The sequence below is a fragment of the Engystomops pustulosus genome, chromosome 2 (genome assembly GCF_040894005.1).
Source record: "Engystomops pustulosus chromosome 2, aEngPut4.maternal, whole genome shotgun sequence".
NCBI lineage: Eukaryota > Metazoa > Chordata > Amphibia > Anura > Leptodactylidae > Engystomops > Engystomops pustulosus.
This window is the reverse complement of record NC_092412.1, coordinates 184,696,220-184,718,742: the sequence shown is the minus strand read 5'-3', so window position 1 is coordinate 184,718,742 and position 22,523 is coordinate 184,696,220. Positions and strand designations below refer to the sequence as shown.

Below are 22,523 nucleotides of genomic sequence, written 5' to 3'. Positions count from 1 at the left end.
ACTTGACTAGAACAGAATCTTCTAAGAGCAACAAAAGAGGCAATGACATTGGGAACAAAGCTTTGGATGTAGCCTAATGTGTGAAAAGTGCCCCTATTGTGTAGTAGTGTACAAGCTGCCAATCAGGGTCAATACAAGTGGGTAAGGTCTGTCAATTATAAACTGGTTGCATTGAATCAATTGGGCTTAGTTAATACCTGCGTTCAGAATTATAAAGGAAAGCAACCTTCCATACCCAGAAGTCAATGGGCAGCGGAAGGTGATCAGAGACTTTCCATTCACCTTCTGTTCTTACTTTCTTACATTCTCCTAAAATGGAGAGTATAATGGAAAACCCAGACAGGTGTGAATTGAACCTTAGGGCTCATGCACACGAACGTAAAGAAGACTGATATGCGGCCACACCATTTGCGGACGCATATTGGTCCCCATTGATGTTTATAGCACTCGGTCACTGTGCGGGGAGCATGCATTGTCTCACCGCAACAGTGACTAAGTTCTCTCCATACAGAGCAGGTATAATCTGTATTACACAGGTGACACCTGCCTTTAACTGCCCCTATTGGTACTAGCACCAATAAGGGCTATTAAGTGCTACCGTCATTGGAGTGCACCAATCAGTTGTCATGACAGACATGACAGATAGATCACCAGTATTTACACAATATACTACAATAAAGTAATATTGCAGTATATTGTATGAGCCATCAGACCCCGTAGGAATAAAGTACCCTAGGGGGAGGGGTGCTGAAATCATAGTGAGAAAAAAAAATTAAATATAAATTATTTCAAAACAATTTAAGAAATATAAATGTTTAATTCACCCCCATTTCCCTAAAACACAATTGGAGCACATAGGGAAAGAGGTGAAAACAGATCCAACAAGAAGATGGCATAAATGTGTTTTTTGTCAACTTCACCTAATGGAATAATAAATGGCACCACTAATCATTTAGGGTCATCACATATATCATCCACTGAATGCACAGGTCCATGAAACAAATAGTCCAAGGGTTCTCTCCTTGTAGAGTCAATGGCCAAGACCCAACTTGGTAACTTGACCTCATTATAAAGGATGGGCAAGATGATGTAATAGAATAATACCTGAATAATACCTGAAACAACAGAAAAAGGCAATAGAAAAGGACTTCCCCGAGCTGCAAAGATGGGCAGGAATAGCTTCAAAGTTTGCAGCATGGGCAGCCATATGTTTGTGCCCATAGAAATAAACAAGGCTGTGTGCCCTTGAAACAACCAAAAAAATCTTTTGTGAGCAGGGGACATTAAGCTTCTCAAACACTTCATATAAGTATAGGCCAAGTCCTTATATTTTGGTGGCTTTAGTAATATGTATTGGGGGCTGGCAACTCACCCCTTATGGCTAAGGTGCAGAAAAAGGATCCGGAAATTAGATATTAACTCCTTTTTTTCTTGAGAAGATAATCTGCTGCCAGCTAAGTACACATGCACATGTTAGTGAGAGTCAGGTGGGAGTCAGTGCGCACAGTAGGAATACAAAAGATGATTTTAACATGATAAATTATTAGCAAAAATGTCTAATAATTCATGTATAACTCCTATTGTTCCATATGACTGTTTGTACTCTGTAATATAATATTTTACATTACAGAAAACGCACACGCGCCGAAACGATGCGCTCATCCGGCCATTTCAGGTATGGGCACAAGTAAGGGCAAATGAACAAATTTATATGAAGATACAAATAAATAGATGAAAAAGTGTCTTAGTGCATTAAACCTATCAGGCAAGATTATTGTAAAGAACACAATACATGTCCATGAGAAAATGACATCATACTCAAATGTTGTAAAATCAATTAATAATAACACAATACAGCTATACATATATAGCATGATCACATATAATACAATGATTAATAAAGTGCATTGTGATCATTTTAAACAAATCTGGACCCTAATAAACTCCATATATATATATATATATATATATATATATATATATATATATATATTTACCAATAATTATTACAACAATAATTGCAACAGGTGCTGATGAATATGCATTATCATAATATATGTATGTCAGTGCACGCTATAGCATAAAAGATGCACAGACGGTATTTAAATAAAGTGATAAGTGCTTTGCAATTGTGCCAAAAAGTGACTAGTGCTAAAGTCAAAAAAGTGAAGAAAAAATGAAAGCCAAAACATGAAAAAAAGTGCAGCATGATAATAATTGGAGATGCAATATATAGCCTCATGGAATTACATTTCTACCATATTACATAACTCAATTTGAAAGTTTAATTATAATCAATATGAATGTATATATGTGTGTGTGAAAGAATACATAAATTAGTTCTGACATTCAGATGACTGACTGGAGTCGCTGTACAGGTTCTTGCTAGAAGAAGAGCGTGTGCAGGTATCCCCTTCCCCCTCTATGCCCTAGGGCTTAGTGATCTCAGGGGTCAGCAATTCATTTGTAGGGCCTGTGTTAAGGCATATATGATCCAAGATTAACCTCCTGGTTGCTAGCATGCTATGGGATATATCATAGGCAATAGAATACAACATAAAGTATTTTGTGATGGTGTTAAAGAAGCACTAAATATGCAGACTATAAAAGGAAAGTATAAAAAGAGCTGCTAATATTCACATCACACATTGATGGAAATGTTTGTGAATGTTCTCGGAATCGGAAACCTGTAGGTGATGGATCAGATGGTGTTCATGTCTGTAATTTAGTAAAGTAAAAGTCAATTTCCCTCGTCTGAAATGGCTGATAATTGTGGACAATTGTGCAAATAAATATTGTATGTAAAGCAAAGGGCACAAAGTATCAACTGATCATCTTCATTGCATTTCAGATAACATAATCTAAAGGGTCTTCAAGTCTTAGCAAACAGAGGTCTATTATCACTTATCAGGAGTAAGCATTCAGAGGAATATCCTCCCAATCAGCCTGCAGAGTAAATTTTATTTTATTGTCTAATACAGAATACGTGACCAAGATTGTTGGCACATTGCCCTGTGTGAGTATTACAACTATATGAAGTAGCGTATACTAATCTATCCAATATTTATTTCAGGATTTTGGATAAGGCCGTCTGCACATGAATTTGTACAGCTCGTGTAAACGGACCTGTTTATTGGTCTGATTCAATGGACTGAACAGGATTGAACATTGCACAGGATGGGGTTACTTAAATATGATGCAAGGACTCCCTGTCTGCTGGCCCCACTGCAGTGATGATATTATAAGAAAATTATATGATAGTTCTGCTGCAATTCAGCCAATAGATATTTGTGTATGATTAAGCAACTCCTATCCTGCTGCAATGTGTTCTGTATGTGGGATCGGACCAACACATGGCCCGCTCTCCATGGGCTGAACACTTTCATCTGCAACTGACCTAAGGTTGCATTTACACAGCAATGTGTTCACCTGGAACGTATAGGGAAGGGTAGTGTGCGCTTCTCACCCCTCCATTGAAATGCCCACTCGGTCATGGTATGGTGAGATATATAGAACTCTATGGGGGACCCATACAGTCATGTGAACTGGGCTTAAGGCTAATGCAAATGAGTGCCAATTGAGGCATCATATTACCTTCTGGTATTTGTACTCAGCGCCTGAGCAGTGTAAATCCAGTAATTCTTGGTGTCATAAAAAGTTACAGAACTCTCTACTGTTTGTCTTTGCAGATTTGAGCTGCCATACTTTTTATATGACTGTACAGTATGTATATGTATGAAATATCTCCAATAATGTAGGATATAGAAATAAGCCTAGATAATTTTGTTGTTTTTGCCTTTATTAGGAGAAAAAAATACTGACCAAAAATGTTTCACTACAGAGAAACTCTATAAAATATTTCCTTTTCTTGGGTACACATTACACCATTTCAACTTCAAGGAAGCATGGCAGAGGAGTGGGTATAACATAATTCTGTTTGAGACCTATCATTTGGCTCAGATATGGTTACTGCTTTGCAAAACATTTTTGAGCAGCTGTTTTTGGTGTAGTATTTGAACCAGTTTCTTTAGTCAAAATAGAAGTTTGTAGTAAAACATATAAAGCAAGGAGTCATATCTGTTGGTTTCCTTCTGGCTGCACCTCAATGTCCATAAAAACCACTCATGTTTGAGGCTGGCAAGTAATCACTGCAAGTATCGGGATTTTCAGTAAAGATGATATGATTTCAACAAAACCTATCAACATGTTGCATATAAAATCCACAGAGCAGAGTGCCTTGTGCTAAGTATTGCTGCAGATATTGCAGCAGATTTCAACCTTTGCACTCATTGGAGCACATTTACTAAGCGCCATGCGCCAGTTTTCTGTCAGTCTTTGCACATTCTTTTTAGTAGAAACTGCTTGCACAGGTATTTAAGAAGTGTCTGCGCCACATTTTCTGTCACAAGCAACCATTTTTATGCGCAGCTGCAATAATAATAATAATAATAATAATAATATTTATTTATATAGCGCCATCAAATTACGTAGCGCTTTACAAATCATAGATATGCTTCATACAACACAAATTAGGGGGCGTTCTGATGCTCAGACCTAACAGATTTAACATGCAAAGTCCAACAGAATTGTGTTGCACGCCCCATGTTAAAGGTGCACCAAAAAAGGGTTGCACTCTGTCATAGCTGTGCAGAGAGCACCAGAATCTTGCACTCGCACTATACACAGGCAAACTGCATATAGTGTTATTAGTAAATGTGCCCCATTGGGCTTAATAATAATTCCTTTATTTATATAGCGCACACAGATTACGCAGCACTGCACAGAGCTTGCCAAGTTGGGCCCTGTCCCCAATGGGGCTCACAATCTAATCAACCTACCAGTATGTTTTGGAGCGTGGGAGGATGCTGGAGGAAACCCACGCAGACAAGGAGAGAACATACAAACTCTTTGCTGATGTTGACCCTGAGACCTGAGACCAGGGCCCCAGCGGTGCAGGGCAGTAATGCTACCACTAAGCCACCGTGCTGCCCATTTGGGCTTGGAGATCTGTGATGGGGAAACAATCGGTAATTCAAACCTTTATCGTTAACGCACAGGCGCATGGCTTGTGAAAGATGTCATTATGAAGCAGCTTAGATTAACTGAAATGAGTTACATTGCATACTTTTCTTTCATGGGTCATTGCATTAATCAATGTATATTTATTTTACAGTAAATGTACCACTTCCTAAAAAAAAAACTTTATTTTTATGTAACTGACTCACAAGTGAGCCTTTCTTTCCCTGCCTCCCTGCTATTGCTCTCTCTCCCTCTTCCACTATCTGCCAGAAATCTCAGGGCAGCACACATATGAGCTCTGGTGACATCCCCTGGAGCACTTGTAAGTAATTTGCATAAAAGTATAGTTAATGATTAATCTACCACTTAGGAAGTGACAGTTTTCCTTTAAAGGAAATCTACCATTTGATATCATGCATAATGAACCAAACATACCTTGAAAATGCTGTAGCTACACTGATGCAGCAGCAGATCTTGTTTAATCCCTGAGTTGAGTGGTTTTGCTGAAAAAACAATTGTAACATTCCGGACCTTGGGAAAGATGAATTGTATGCTTCTTGCAGTACATAAACAGCGGTCTGTACTGTCCAGACAGGACTAATCAACCTGAGCTGGATCACTGATACACAGCAGCTAGGGGATGGTGCTGCAATGGATTATTTCTACCTGTCAGTGATTATGTCATTGTCCTGAGCAGTGTAAGAAAAATGCTGAGTCAGGCAAAGACTCATTATCCTAAATTTTATAATTGTTTTTTCAGAAAACCAGTCAGCTCAGGGATTAAACAAGATATGTTTCTGCATCAGTGTAGCTACAGTATTCTGAAGATATGTTTGGTTCATAAGGCATGAAATCAAATGGTACATTTTCTTTAAGCTTTGCCCAGATTTTCCAGTATGCAAAATCTAGAGTTAGTTTAGCAGTTAGACATTGCTCTGACAAGTTAATATTACTTCATGTAGAAAGCATTTCACACAAATGTCTGAAAATTAGAGCCAGTTAAGTGACAGGGGAGTGAAAGTATGTTATTCATTATAATGAAGTGGGCATGGCTGAAATAAAATATTAGAACCCGGTACAATACAAAATACTTGATAAAAATATGTACACAATCCAGTAGTTCAGGGGTCCCCAAACTTTTTACATAGGGGGCCGTTCACGGTCCCTCTCAGACTGTTGGAGGGCCGGACTAAAGTTTAAAAATAAATAGCGGTACATGTGACCGCATCCGTAATACACTGGGACCCCCCTCAATTAATTGTCAATTAATTGTCCATACTGCCCCTCCATCATTAATTATTGTCCATACTGCCCCTCCATCATTAATTATTGTCCATACTGCCCCTCCATGATTTATTGTCCATACTGCCCCTCCATCATTAATTATTGTCCATACTGCCCCTCCATGATTTATTGTCCATACTGCCCCTCCATCATTAATTATTGTCCATACTGCCCCTCCATCATTAATTATTGTCTATACTGCCCCTCCATGATTTATTGTCCATACTGCCCCTCCATGATTTATTGTCCATACTGCCCCTCCATGATTTATTGTCCATACTGCCCCTCCATCATTAATTATTGTCCATACTGCCCCTCCATCATTTATTGTCCATACTGCCCCTCCATCATTAATTATTGTCCATACTGCCCCTCCATCATTAATTATTGTCCATACTGCCCCTCCATCATTTATTGTCCATACTGCCCCTCCATCATTAATCATTTTATATAGTACCCTGCTGCTGGTTAAAAAAAATTAAAACCATACTCACCTCTGGCAGCGGCTCCCGCGTCTTCTTTCTTCGGGCTGCTGTCGGTCAGGAAGGGGTGCGCGGCCGCGTGATGACGTCATCACGCGGCCGCGCAGCCAGGTACAAGGAGCGATGTGCACCGGGTTGTCTTCCGGCCACATCGCTCCACCTGTAATAATAGTGCTTGAGCGGACACATCGGCCGCATCGAGCACTATTAAGGGACGTGCCCGACTGCCGCGACCTGCACTCCTCAGCAGGAGCTCAAAGTGGCGGGGGCCGGATGAAAACGGTCCGCGGGCCGCATGTGGCCCGCGGGCCGTAGTTTGGGGACCACTGCAGTAGTTAGTACTAATTCACAAAAAGATGAACAACAATATTATACAGCATTGCTTCTGAGTCACACACAGGTGCTATCCACAGGAACCCTGCCTAGTGAGGTGCAATCTCTTACAAATGGAAATGTCTCTTAGATCCCCAGTATCCCCTTTTAAAACACGGAGCACAATTTCTTGATATCTAGTTTTAGCTGTAAAATGAGAATGCTCTTTTGTTGGGTGATGATAAAATAGTTGTATCTCATCCACATCCATTTATGTGGCCGTATTTGCCCAATGTACTGTACCGTTCTGTAAGTGGGCAGTATAAAATATAGAGCATGTCCTATTTTTTCCGTTCCGTATGCCCCATAGAAGTTTATGGGAACGTATATAATACAGGTTGCATATGGTTATGCACCGAATTCTTCTGTATATACATGCAGTATCTAGAAGGTGCATTCTTTCAGCCGGCCAGTAGTCAGCCATCCATCATTTCCCAGCCCGCTGTGTTTTATATGGATACAGTGACATACGTGCACAAACGGATGAAAATCAACACGTATGTACGGATTCATACAGCACTGGAATACAGGACTGGAGAAATCACACTCTCTTTGAATGCAGCCCTAGGCTAGACAGTACACAGGGCATTATTTGCTTTGCACCAGTTTTTTTGGCAGCCACATTTTTTCCTGTTCCTTCTATGCCATATTTATTATTTTCCAACAGCCATTTTTCCAGCACTTTTCTTTGTTGAATATTTTGTCCATATGTATCTCTACAGATTTGTATTTTCTTTTGAAAATTACAGAATTTCTTAGTCATATTATTATCATCATTAGTAATAGTCATGGCCTTGGTGAACCCTGTGACTTCACCTTTTCTACATCAACTGTATCTGCTGGGGCCACAGATTACAGAGAACCACCACATTGCTGGAAGCAAGAGTCAGAGTAGGGTAAGTGCACTTCATTTCTTCTGTTTATCCCTGCTCCCACCCCTTTGGTGTTTCTTGAAAGCCTCCAATGTAATCATACAGGGTTATCATCAACATATGACATTTTCGGACAGGACACATATTTCACTGTGGAGAGCATCTCGTGACAAAAAATGTGTGACTAGGAATGGAGAATCCTGGTGACATGGTTCCAGATTCCTCACATACTTTCCACTAAAAATACTGTAAAAATACCAGATTTATGTTTTAGAAGCAGTCTGATCTTTGCATATAGAGAAGAAGATAGCGTAAAAATAACTTCTGTCCAAGTCACGCACAAATGGATTACTTTGTCACCTGATGCAGCTGTCCATAGCACTCCAGTAATACATCTTATAATATGGTGTCATTGTCATTCTAGATTGTGTTGCAGTCTTCTTTGACATTAGCAGCTTGTAGCAGCCCCACTCCCAGTTTATGTGTGACATTTGTTGAGAGCCCATTTCTTGAGGGTGTGACAGTGCAGCAATAAGAATAAAGCTTTCTTGTTGATATTGAATAGCTAAGCACATCTTTTGTCTGACTGGCATTCATACAAGCTAAAACATGATTCCTTAGCATAAACCCAATAAAATGATCAACCCCAGGAAGGTTGTAAGTGGCACATGGAAAGATTAACATAGGAAACTTATTGTGAAGTCAGATTCCACTTTGCTAAGGGAGGATCCAATGGAGGTAGAAAGTTACGCAGCATTAATCTAATAATTTTATGTACTTGTAGAGGACAGGCGATTCTACCATCGCCATAGACAAAGGTTATTTACTGTAAGAGCAGTGAGACTATGGAACTCTCTGCCACAAGTTGTAATGGCTGATAATTTGAACATATTCAAGAGGGGTGGATGCCTTTCTAGAAAGCAATAATATCACATCGTATGGGAATAACTTTTTTTTAGTAGTTTCTGTTGAATCCTATGATGTCATTGTAAGACATATTTTAACTCTCCCAAAGATCAAGAGTAGTATGCGCCAACAGAGTTGGTTTGTAGGAGAATACTTGCACAGGGTGGGCAGTTCTAGCTAAGAAAAAAACATGCCAGCATGAGGATATCTATATAGCTATCAACTTCAATCACTACAAGAATGACATGTATAAATTAAGATTAAGGGAAGACTAATCATATTAAATATTTAGAAATGTATTTTTAGACAAGGCAGTCCAAAATTGTGCCAGATTTATAATAGTAGCTGATGCCAGATTTGGTGCATCTGCAGACATGTGTGTAACTTTATATAACCTATTAGTTAGCTACTTTATACCAAAATACAGGCCAAAGGGGGCCTATGTATCGATTTGTGCATCAGTCATAATAATAGGCGCAGAAGCCAGAGTTATTAAGAGATCATATCAGATTACTAGGAAATTCCTGGAAATCGTTGGAAATTCCTGGAAATTTAGAATCAATAAGTATACAAATAATGTTTTACTAATTTAAATTGGGTACATAGGGTCAGATGTATCACTTAATTTGTTGTTCTAGTATTTTATTTTGTTGCATTACTTTTGCGCCAGTTTTCCGACTAAACACCAATCTAACCGTGAATCAAAATAACCATGTTTTCTTAATTTATCCTCTCAAACCAGATGTTTTAGTGCACCTACTTATTTTTGCACAAAAACACTCCAGCCGGAAGGTGGTGGAGAATGAAAAGCAAGAACCTGAGGTCTTCTGTAGAGTGGTGTATCACCTGTATATTACAGCAGCCACTGTTTACAGTTAATGAGCTTCTGTTTACAAATATTGTATATAAGCTGCATCTCAAAGCAGGATAGAACAGAAAGGGGGATTAGACAGGATAGAGAAGTGTCCCATGTAGCAGGATAGAAGAGCAGGTAGAGGACGAGAGACAGTACAGATAAGTGTCCCCATGTAGCAGGATGACCACACTAGTTTCTGAAGAGGGATACTGCCCATAATTACAGGAGGCAGCAGAAAATCAGCACTGGAGGATCCTCTGCAGCCACTACTGAGAAGGATCACTGGGTGCAGCTTGTCATACACCTGGGCTCTGCTGTGAGTGTTATTTTCATGCTGTGGTTTGGGTGAGAAGCAGAGTTGAGCATGTGGGAGGCTTACCTGTAATTGTCAGAAACAGGAATTGTGCCTATTTTGCGCCTAAACTATAGTGCAGTCATGTAGGGACTCACAAATGATTAATAGCATATAGGAACTCAACTTATCACAGATGATTGTAGTTTGTCATAATTCAGGCACAACAATGCGCCTTATTTAGGCACAAAATTAGTAAACACATAGGTAATGCAATAGCAAACACATAGGCCCACATTTACTAAAACGTTTGCTCCAGTTTTCTGTCTGACTTTGCACTGAAAAGTATGTGCAAATATTTTGCATATGAATATATAACGTGTTTGCGCCAGTATTCTGTTGCAGTTGCACTGTGTCCAACAAGACACTTAAAGGGGCGTGTTACTGCCTAGTCGGAGTTTGCACCACATTTATTACTGACGCGCACCACGATTCTGTCTGTGACACTATTCTGCAGCATGAATAAAGTTCATGCTGCATGCTTTTTTTTAATTAATATTCTTGTCTACCAACACAAATGAAGGGGGCCACGACATAAAAAAGGGCTGTACACATAAATTAAACATGAATAGTACACAGATAATGTATTATTAATATATCATCTATTTTTTGGGACACACAAGGTTTGGGCTTAGATTAAAAATGGAATGAAACTTGGATGTACCTTTATTAGTTTTTTAACAAACCAGAAAAGGGCCAGATGAGTAAAAATATGCCCCAATCCATCAACAAATGAGTAAACATCTTCACAGCAGGGTACATTTTTGTATCCCATTTTCAGTCCCTTGCAGGGCATCTTTTTTTTTTTTAAATAAATTATGTTCATGCACCTGGACAGAGATCAGGTTGTACTAGTGTGACCAGTTCAGTTTTTTCAGGGATAGAACAAAGTAAAGAGTTCAAGATGTAAAAGAAAATAAACAAAAAATATGAAAATAAATAAATGAACAGACACATGTGCAAACTATTTATCAACAATTTTACATAAGGTGTAGATAACAATTATAGAAACGCACAGCCACAAGGATCTGTGACATCTAACATACATTTGGAGTACTAACCATTAAAATGTCACAAATAATAAAACGCAGTATGCCTGATTTACATCCACAAGCATGCCACCCAGATAACTATCAGTCAATGCATATTTCTGTATCTCACGCACAGCCTGCATATACATGCTAACCCTGCTTGCATACCAGCACCTTCACACTTATGAGCAGACAGAATTTAATCTCTAAAAGACTCACACAGTAGAAGTGGTGCGAAAACTAATAATGTGGTTAGCAGTAAGGCAGCCTCAAAAAATATTCTGTTTGGGTTGTTTCTGCATCTGCCCTTGTTTAGTGGGTCTGGGGTGTAGAATTCTTTGGACTCTGTAAATATATTGTTGTCTGGTCTAGGATCTGTATTTTTAGGATGCAATTATTTTTAGGGGTATACATATTTACTCTTCAATCTGTTCTGAGGTCTGTATTGTAGCATGCAGTTACTTATAGGGATTATAAGGGGTATTATAGGGGTATTAGGGGTATTTTTTTGTTGGGTAAGTACATACTCTGCATTCTGTTCAGATGGTTATATTTTAAGTATTTTTTAAAAATCTGAGCATATTTACTGTGGAGTTTATATTGTGGTTTGAAACTATTTTAAATATGGTTGAAATGAGGTAACCACTTGGTATTATTTACTCACTGTGGTAAGACCACCATAAATCTGATGACTGGTTTACAACCAATTCTTTATCTTTGTTGTCTGCACCAAATTCTTTTTGTCTGTACCAACATGCCTTGCCCCAGTCCTGCCATGCTCCCGTGCTCCATCTGGAAATTGCTGCTTCATTACTAGCACAAAATTCAATGGGGAGCATGTATTAATGTGTGGTGAAAGGTCTGCTCTCTGGCACCCAACTTCAGTCGTGTTTTGTACTGTTATTATTATTTGTGTCACAAGGGCTTCATGTATTTGGCACGCCACAAGAAGAAAAGATGGGAGTCAGAAGTTACACTCCACATTCAGGAAGGGTTTTATAAGTTGGTGGACTTACTCTTTGTGTCGGGAAACTACAAGTGCAGGAAATGTGAGATGAGAGACAATTGGAATCAAATAAAGGTGCTGTCTATCTCTCAAACATAACTTTTTAATAATAATGCATTAAAATTAATTAATTCCTGGTCGCCACTACACCTTGAGATAGTATATTTATTGACCACATTCACTTCTAAAAGGGACGATAGCCGCTGATGTATTAGAAAGCATCTAATACATCCCCTAAAGAAAGAAGTCGCTTTATATGCTTACAGAAATGCGTCGGATTGCCATTTGTGCAGGGGAGTAACTAGGAGAGGCTGGTCCCTACAGCAGACTTCTGAATTGGAGCCCCCTTTGCCAGGCAGTCTTCTTCTCCCAGGGGGGTTGAAGGCATATCTCTGTCCCAGTAACTGCAGACCACATGGGGGAAGTAGCCGACATTTCTTATCCGAGTTTCCGACTCAGCTGTTTACTGTAGAAGGTTTCAATGTTATATACATATTATGATGTAGAATGTGCACATTTGCCATTCTTTATTGTGTCAGGTAAGATTCCGCTATGGCTGCTACCTCTGTAGTTACGCCCCTGCATTTGTGATGAATGCAAGGTGACTAGCTTCTCATACAGTGTGAGTACTTGGTACTTGTCATGACGGGAGTCTATGGAATTGTTAAGGGTATAGTTATGCAATTGAGGGTACAATAGGGTCTACATCCCAACTTTATTTCAACTTTCAACCACCATACCACCAAACAAGTAGTTTTTTACATTTTTTAAAGATGTTGGTTTTAAGTGGTGATGTGACTTGTTTGGTCATGTTCACTTGGTGTATTGTCGTGAGGAGTTTTTGGTTTATCGATTTTTAATGCAGTATTATTAAAAGTTAAGTTTTAAAGATAAGCCGCACCTTTATTTGATTCCAATTGTCTTGATTTGCCTTATTATTCTGTTGATATACTAAACAGGATTTGGAACGTTGGCACGGTTTCCCCACAATGTGTAAGTCTCCAAATTGAAAAATTTTGAATGTCGGAAACCTGAGTTTTGTTGCAACTGGCATAAAGTGCTGCAGAATTTGATGGCGCTATATACAGTATATATTTCAGTATAAGCCAAGTTTTTCAGCACACTTTTTTGCTGAAAAAGCCCCACTCCGGCTTCCGGATAGTGCGGGCAGAGGCGCATCCATGTTCTCTGCCCACATACACACACAGTGTGTGCGTGCAGGAAGAGAGCACAGATTATTAATTTATCAGGGGCACCGGTGGACACTTTATTTAAGTGCACGCTGCTGGAAACTTTATTGAAAGGGGGCACTGCTAACATTTCTTTAAAAGAGGGCACAGCTGGACTTTTTTTTAAAAGGAGGCACCGACGGACATTTCTTGAAAAGGGGGCACTGCTGGACATTTCTTTAAAAAAGGGCACTGCCGGACACTTTATTTAAAGGGGGCACTGCTGGACTTTTCTTTAAAAGGAGGCAATGCTGGACTTTCCTTTAAAAGGGGGCACTGCAGGGCATTTCTTTAAAAGGGGTCACTGCTGGACACTTTATTTAAAGGGGGCACTGCTGGACACTTTGTTTAAAGAGGGCACTGCTGGACACTTTGTTTAAAAATGGCACTGCTGGACTTTTCTTTAAAAGGAGGCAATGCTGGACTTTTCTTTAAAAGGGGGCACTGCTGGACATTTCTTTAAAAGGGGGCATTGCTAGACAATTTATTTATAGGGGCACTGATGGACACTTTATTTATAGGGGCACTGATGGACACTTTATTTATAGGGGCACTGATGGACACTTTATTTATAGGGGCACTGATGGACACTTTATTTAAAGGGGGCACTGCTGGACATTTTATTTAAAGGGGCGCTGATGGACTTTTCTTTAAGAGGAGGCACTGCTAGACTTTTCTTTAAAACAGGGCACTGTTGAACATTTAAAAGGGGGCACTGCTGTACTTTTTTTTGGAAAGGGGCAAAGCTGGACTTTTTTTTTTTGAAAGGGGGCTCTGCTGGACATTTCTTTTTAAAGGGGGGCTCTGCTGTAAAGTAAAGCATTGCATTGCAATAGTAGTTATTTTGCTTTATCTGCTGCCTGCTAAAGACACAGTTAAGGCAGCAGCTTCCCAAAGTACAGAGGGCTGCATCTCAGATATTCCTTCTGAACGCACCAGGAGGAGAGTGGTCAGTGACCTTCTGCTCATCTCAGCACAATGTATCAGATCATCATATGGGATGTAAATCAAGGACTGGGATGCATAGCCATGCAGGAGAGTTATCAATAAACCAGACTCAGCTCAGCTTTGTAATGGCAGTTTATGGAAATATATTTTGTTTTGAGAGTTAACTTGACTGACAGGTTCCCTTTAAGAAATGAAATGCTGAAAATTGGGCATTTACATCAGATACTACAGTATCCTAAAATATATTGGAAACAAAAAAGGACCCTAGTACTGCCAATTGTATAATAACATATCTATGTGAAATCCTACACTACATGTTGTTTTATCTTACTGCTGCAACCAGAGGGTGAGGTTGTCTCCAAACCACAGCACACAGCAAAACATCTATTGAAATGTTCTATGGTTCACTCCCAAACAAAAACATGAATGCTTCTTTCTTTGGGTAAAGAATATATAGTATGTTTGAAGCTATGGGCACCATTGTTAGGCAAATTTGACACATTAGAGATTTTAGGGAAGAAGTTCAGGATAAGTATTGCTTCAATACAATGAGAAAAGAAAAAGAGAAGAAAAAAATACCACAGTGCTATGGATAACAAGCCTTCCTTTGCTAATTTAAAATAATTTTTTGTTATCAATGTTCACATCTTCAATGTTTCCTTCAATGTGACAATAATGAATATCACTCGGATGCTATCCATGTATATATAGAGTTTTTATTTAAAAAAAAGGTTGATTACACTTCCAGAAATCATGGAGATCTGTAATAGTAAGAGGAAATTTGTACGAAAAGCCTTAAGAGGAGGGTTATTGTCAAGTTAACTGATCACCTTTTTTATGCATGCAGCAATATTGTAAAATAAAAATACTACATTACAAACTCTCCATAGGCAAAGGTGCCCAGAACAATGCCCAAGAATGTACAGTATACCCTATTGTATATGGCATTACATATAAAATAAAAACATTTACAATAATATAAAAACATTTAGAACTTAATATGAACAACACCCACAGCAGATTATGTGTGTGCCCTAATTTATTAAACATAATTAAAGCCAAAATGAAAAAATGGAAAAACTTGACTGTAGACTTTATTAGTCGCCCACATTGTTGGGGAGAAATTCACATCCGTTTGTAACAATGATTACAATGTTACTTTAGTTAATTTTTTAGGCTGTCTGTTGTAGAATTACTGGTGCTCTTGATGTCATTGTCCTTCAGCTTTGGCAAAGCTATAGACATTGATGGCCTCACATTTAACTCTAGGATACTTAGGTTTACAAAGGAGTTGATTGACTAAATGACTGAAAACTGCCCAGGTTACATGAATGAAAAAGGTCAATCTATCTTGTGCATCTATAACTCAAATTGTTTTGGATGGTACAAACCATTTAACCATTTTGACACAAGGTGGAATGTATTGTATCATACATTAATAAGCAAAAGGGTAAAACTTTGATCATAAACTCATAAAACTATCTTCATTTTACAGGAAACTACTTTGGCTTTCTGATCCTTAAATTTGGCTTCCAAATATGTAGTATGTGCTTAGTTATGCAGATTCTTGTCATGCAACTTCATTGTTACTCTTTTACTCCTAAAAATCTAAATTTAACTTTTTATTATTTTCTATTTTGTAAATCCACCTTTAGCTTTGAACATGCCTGAATTCTTCTGGTCCTGCCTTTGATCAGATTCAAATATTTCTCAACTGCAATGCGACCCCAGGCCTCATCTGCATGATTTTCTTCTCATGACTTGTAAAGAACTAGAGAATATTATAAATAAAGATTATTATTATTTTTATCAATGTGCTGACTGGTTGACTTTTTTTCAACTCTACCCACAGTGTTTGATTGGGTTGTTGAGGTAAGATTCAAGATGCAACCCTCTGTATTGGGGAAGAGAGCATGTACAGAGTCTGGTGGTCAATCCAGCAATTTTACTTTATTGTCAACTAACTATTTTTTGCAATCCCAATGTATGCATAGGTTCGTTGTCCTGCTGGAACACTATGTGGTCCATTTCACCCCCCTGTGAAATGATGCTATATTATCAAACTTACTTCTTTGAACTTGACTGTTCCTTCAATTTTTCAGTCCCTCTTTCCCCTTGATTCTCCTATAAGCATCTGCACCATCTTTACTGTGCACTTTTTGTTCTTTTTGGCACAAACTGACAAAAATATTACATTCGAGGCTTCTTTACCTTTTTTTCAGGCCACCATTCCAATGAATGCGGGTTGCATGGTGCTTGAATGGAAGTTTCTGACCTGACTTTTATGAAGCTTACAAGCAACCTCCGTTACCATGTTTGTAGCATCAGAACTGACAGACTTTGTGTTAAGCCAACTTGTTGATATTTTTCCATGCCGTCCACATTCTTGCTTTAAAACAGATGGATGGACCTAATTTCATATTCTCCCAATAGAACTGCATCATGGAACTCACATTATACAGTGAGTTCCTGAGAGACCACTATCCATGAGACAGTTAATGCTATTTCTCTATTCTCGGGAAATTTTCTTTATGGCTACTCCTTGATTCAATCAATCTAGAAACACACTGAACTATTAGGTAATATGAGAACAGGTTGTAATTTGTAGTTAAGTAGTTAAGATGCATGGTGTAGCCGCATCTGAGGTTACACAAGGAGGCTACTGCACGCTCCGGTAGCCTCTTTTCTTCTCCTACTCACTATCTTCGGCGCGCAGCTCCTCGTAGCTTCGCGCTCTCGTCCGACGATCCTGCCGTCTGCGCATGCGGTCACTGCTCCTAAGCCGGAGCTGCACAGGCGCGGGCCTGCTGTTCTGGGCATGCGCAGACGGTAGGATCGTCGGACGAGAGCGCGCAGCTAAGAGGAGCTGCGTGCCAAAGATAGTGAGTAGGAGGAGAAAAGAGGCTACCGGGGCGTGGAATAGCCACCCCGCGTAACCTCAGATGTGGCTACTCCACGCCCCAGTAGCCACATAACAAGGTGTCTCGGCTGGGACTGTGTCGCACGCAGGATTTAACATTTAAATTGTGTCGCAATCCAATGCACTTACATGTACCAGGAAGAAGAAGGTGAACTCCCTCGGACCTGAGTGTGGAAGCAACACATGCAGGATATTGGGCACACAATCTTAGTGAATCGCAGCACAATGCATTATCGTCTGACAATGCGCTTTAGGTGAACTCCGTCGGATGGGTAAGTAAATGTGCCCCAGTATGTACTTTTATATTCATAAAATTCTACATTCTATAGTTCGAAATGTTTTAATTATGGTATTACATATTAATTTTTTTGTTTTCAACATCAACAGTATAAAAGCTACAAACATTTGTAGTATGCCAAGGTTATGGACACTATTGACAAGAATATATTATCTCTGCATAAACAATTCTGAGTAAGCAAAAGAATGTAATATATAATGTGACGAAAATTTACAAAAATCCAGGGGAGAATACCTGATGGTACGCAGCAGTTTCGGTAAACCTGAGACTAATGTCAAAGAAATATAAACTATCCAAAAGAAAGCACCTCATTGTAAAATAAATATCAATATACAAAAATACAATAGTCAAATATCCTGCAGCAAAAGGGGGATGCTTTAATGTGGCCCTTCTTACTGGCACTTTAAGGCATGATAACAGCCTAGAAAGAAATGTGAGATGCTATATTTCAGAAAAAAAGATGAAAACTCTATTGTGCTGTTATCTATTGTATTTCAAAACAAAGATAACACCAAAGGGCAACTAGGGAACATGAAATTGAATACTCATATATTGTTATGAAGAGGGAGGTTCTACAACTGCAAAACAACATTTTAGAAATTGGCTGCTTATTACATTTAGAGTTCATCTGAGATAAAGAATAAGTGTACATATTGGTCCTAAGAGACAGAAATCTGCCATCCAAATGAAGTGAGCAGTTTAGCATTTTTAGATAACTTTAGCATTTTAAAAAGTTTTGCGCAATGAATAATAGTTTAATAAAGTTATACAATTTTTCAATATACTTTGTCTATCAATTCCTCCTGGTTTACAATATCTCTCCTGCAGTCAGTCCAATCATCATTATTCTTGTGCAGTGTATTATAAATAAGTACTTGTAAATCTGACCATACACATTAGATCACTATTGGCTATCCCACCCTCCTAAGCATGGATTCTGAATTATTTTTTTTTTTTGGGGGGGGGGGAATCCTTTCAAGGGGTTGTATTTTAATATTACAATAATAATAATCTTTATATATCTTATTCCATAGCACTTTACAAATCATAGAGGATATATATACAAATAAAATAATACATACAGAGTTTAAACAGTCATATAGAACAATAGGAGTGAGGGCCCTGTTCGCAAGAGCTTACAGTCTATTAGGATGAGGGGGTGACACAAGAGGTATAAGGGCTTGTATAATGGTTCAGACATTCTTTTTAAGGGAACATAATAAAATAATTTAATAAATAAAAATGAGGGGAGGAGGATCCAGGATGGGATAGTAAAGACAGAGTTGAAATTTCATGCAGTTAGCGAGTGTAATACACTTTCCTAAAGAGATTGGTTTTAAGAGCATGTTTGAAACTTTGGATGTTAGGTATTAGTTTGATGGTCCGGGAAGAAAATTTCAGAAAATTGGTGCAGCTTGGGAGATGTCCTGGAAACGTGCGTGAGAGGTTTGAATTAAGATAGAGAATAATCTAAGATCACTCACTGATCGAAGAGCACAGGTTGGGCGATAGACCGAGATAAGAGAGGAGAGATAGGGAGTTGCAGGATTATGAAACCTTTGTTTATGAGGGTTATTATTTTAAAATGTATTTGGAAGGAGATGGGCAACCAGTGCAATGACTGACAAAGAGTGAAGGTTTCCATGTAGTGTTTGGTCTGAAAGACAAGTCTGGCTGTTGCATTAAGACTAGATTGGAGAGGAGAGAGTTTAGTGAGTGGAAGACCGATTAGTAGGGATTTATAGTAGTCTATTGAGAGTGAATCAGAGTAACAATTAGCATTTTACTCAATTGTAAGAAATGGGCGGATTCTAGAGGTGTTTCTGAGATGCATGTGGCAAGAATGTGCAGGTGATTGAATATGCGGTACCAGGGTCCGATTAAGGTTGGTGGGGGCCCATTGGGCGTAAAATCTGGTGGGGGCCCCATTGAATGTAGAAGTAACATATATACAACTCCCCCCAGCAACCACTACATACAGCTGCCCCAGCAACTACTACATACAGCTCCTCCAGCAACCACTATATACAGCTCCCCCAGCAATGACTATATACAGCCCCCCAGCAATTACTATATACAGTCCCCAGTAATCATTATGTACAGCTCCCCCAGCAATCACTATATACAGCTCCCAGCAATCACTACATACAGCTTCCCCAGCAATAAATATTTACAGCCCCCAGTAACTAATGTATACAGCCCCCTAACAATAACTATATACAGCCCCCAGCAATCAGTATATACAGCTCCCCCAATAATCACTATATACAACCCCCTAACAATAACTATATACAGCTCCCAGTAATCCCTATATGCACCCCCAGTATTAACTATATACAGTCCCCCTATAACAACTACACTCACCGGCCACTTTATTAGGTACACCTGTCCAACTGCTCGTTAACACTTAATTTCCAATCAGCCAATCACATGGCGGCAACACAGTGCATTTAGGCATGTAGACATGGTCAAGAAAATCTCCTGCAGTTCAAACCGAGCATCAGTATGGGGAAGAAAGGTGATTTGATGCCTTTGAACGTGGCATGGTTGTTGGTGCCAGAAGGGCTGGTCTGAGTAATTCAGAAACTGCTGATCTACTGGGATTTTCACGCACAACCATCTCTAGGGTTTACAGAGAATGGTCCGAAAAAGAAAAAACATCCAGTGAGCGGCAGTTCTGTGGGCGGAAATGCCTTGTTAATGCCAGAGGTCAGAGGAGAATGGGCAGACTGGTTCGAGCTGATAGAAAGGCAACAGTGACTCAAATCGCCACCCGTTACAACCAAGGTAGGCAGAAGGGCATCTCTGAACGCACAGTACATCCAACTTTGAGGCAGATGGGCTACAGCAGCAGAAGACCACACCGGGTGCCACTCCTTTCAGCTAAGAACAGGAAACTGAGGCTACAATTTGCACAAGCTCATCGAAATTGGACAGTAGAAGATTGGAAAAACGTTGCCTGGTCTGATGAGTCTCGATTTCTGCTGCGACATTCGGATGGTAGGGTCAGAATTTGGCGTCAACAACATGAAAGCATGGATCCATCCTGCCTTGTATCAACGGTTCAGGCTGGTGGTGGTGGTGTCATGGTGTGGGGAATATTTTCTTGGCACTCTTTGGGCCCCTTGGTACCAATTGAGCATCGTTGCAACGCCACAGCCTACCTGAGTATTGTTGCTGACCATGTCCATCCCTTTATGACCACAATGTACCCTGTAACATCTGATGGCTACTTTCAGCAGGATAATGCGCCATGTCATAAAGCTGGAATCATCTCAGACTGGTTTCTTGAACATGACAATGAGGTCACTGGACACAAATGGCCTCCACAGTCACCAGATCTCAATCCAATAAAGCATCTTTGGGATGTGGTGGAACGGGAGATTCGCATCATGAATGTGCAGCCGACAAATCTGCGGCAACTGTGTGATGCCATCATGTCAATATGGACCAAAATCTCTGAGGAGCTTCCAGCACCTTGTTGAATCTATGCCACGAAGAATTGAGGCAGTTCTGAAGGCAAAAGGGGGTCCAACCCGTTACTAGCATGGTGTACCTAATAAAGTGGCCGGTGAGTGTATATAAAGACCCCCATAATAACTAGAAAAAAACCCTATAAATAACTATCCAGTCCCCTGTTATAATTATATACCCCCATAATAACTATATGCACCCCACTATAATATCTAACTATATACAGACCCACTATTATAACTACACACACAACACCTATAATAACTATGTACCACCCCTAATAACTATATGCACCCCTATATTAACTAACTATATACAGTTTTCCTATAATAACTATATACACAACACCTCCTATAATAACTAACTATATGACCCCCGTAATAACTATATGCACCCCTCAATATTAACTTACTATATACAGTTCTCCAATAACAACTATATACACAACACCTCCTATAATAACTAACTATATACCCGCCATAATAACTATATGCATCTCCTATATTAACTAACTATATATAGTTCCCCTACTATAACTATATACACAACACCTCCAATAATAACTAACTATATACCCCCCATAATAACTACATGCAGCCCCTATATTAACTAACAATATACAGTTCCCTATAATAACTATATACACAACATCTCCTTTAATAACTAACTATTTACCCCCATAATAACTACATGCACCCCCTATATTAACTAACGATATACAGTTCCCCTATAATAACTATATATACACAACACCTCCTATAATAACTAACTATATACCCCCATAACTAAATGCACTCCCCTATAATAACTAACTATATACAGTTCCCCTATTATAAATATATACAAAACACCTCCTATAATAACTAAATATATACAGTCCAAGGCAATATAATATCATTGTACTTCACCTTCCTCCGTTCCCTCGATGCGTGCCATCCTTGTTTTCTTCCCTTGCGGTTATTCTCGGAGGTGTACAAAGATGGCGACGCCCTGCTGGAAGCCAGCGCAGTGAACTCACACACCGCGCCAGTGCCACCACCAGGGCGCCGCCATCTTAGTTTGAAAGACAAATGGCAGAGCAGGGAACTTATTGTTCCCTGGCTCTGCCATAGGTTTAAGTTGGGTTGCCCCATGTCCCCAATAGTTACAGCCCGGGCAGCGGGGACCAAAATACAGAGTGGGCGAATCAGGTGGTCATGCGACCGCTCATTTGGTGGGGGCCCCTTTAAGGGCAAAGTGGTGGATGCCCCCCGGCCCTGTGCGGTGCAAAGAAGAGTCCAGCAGAATCCCAAGACAGCGATAGACATCTCTACAGACAGAGATGGAGAGGTCAAGGTTGGGTCAGTTAGTAGAAAGAGAAAGATTAAGCTTCAAGAATAGAGAGGACATGATGTTAGAGACATCAGAGAGACAATCACTGGTGTTGTGAAGTAAGGCAGAAGTATATAGTTGGGCATCATTAACATAAAAATAA

At 39.4% G+C, this 22,523-nt stretch overlaps 1 protein-coding gene across 2 annotated transcripts in view; it reads right to left on the bottom strand.

Annotated features, from left to right (window-relative positions):
• The window catches only part of PLEKHA6 (pleckstrin homology domain containing A6), a 129,924-nt gene that overhangs the window by 75,171 nt on the left and 32,230 nt on the right, over positions 1 to 22,523 (bottom strand). The window lies entirely within an intron of this gene.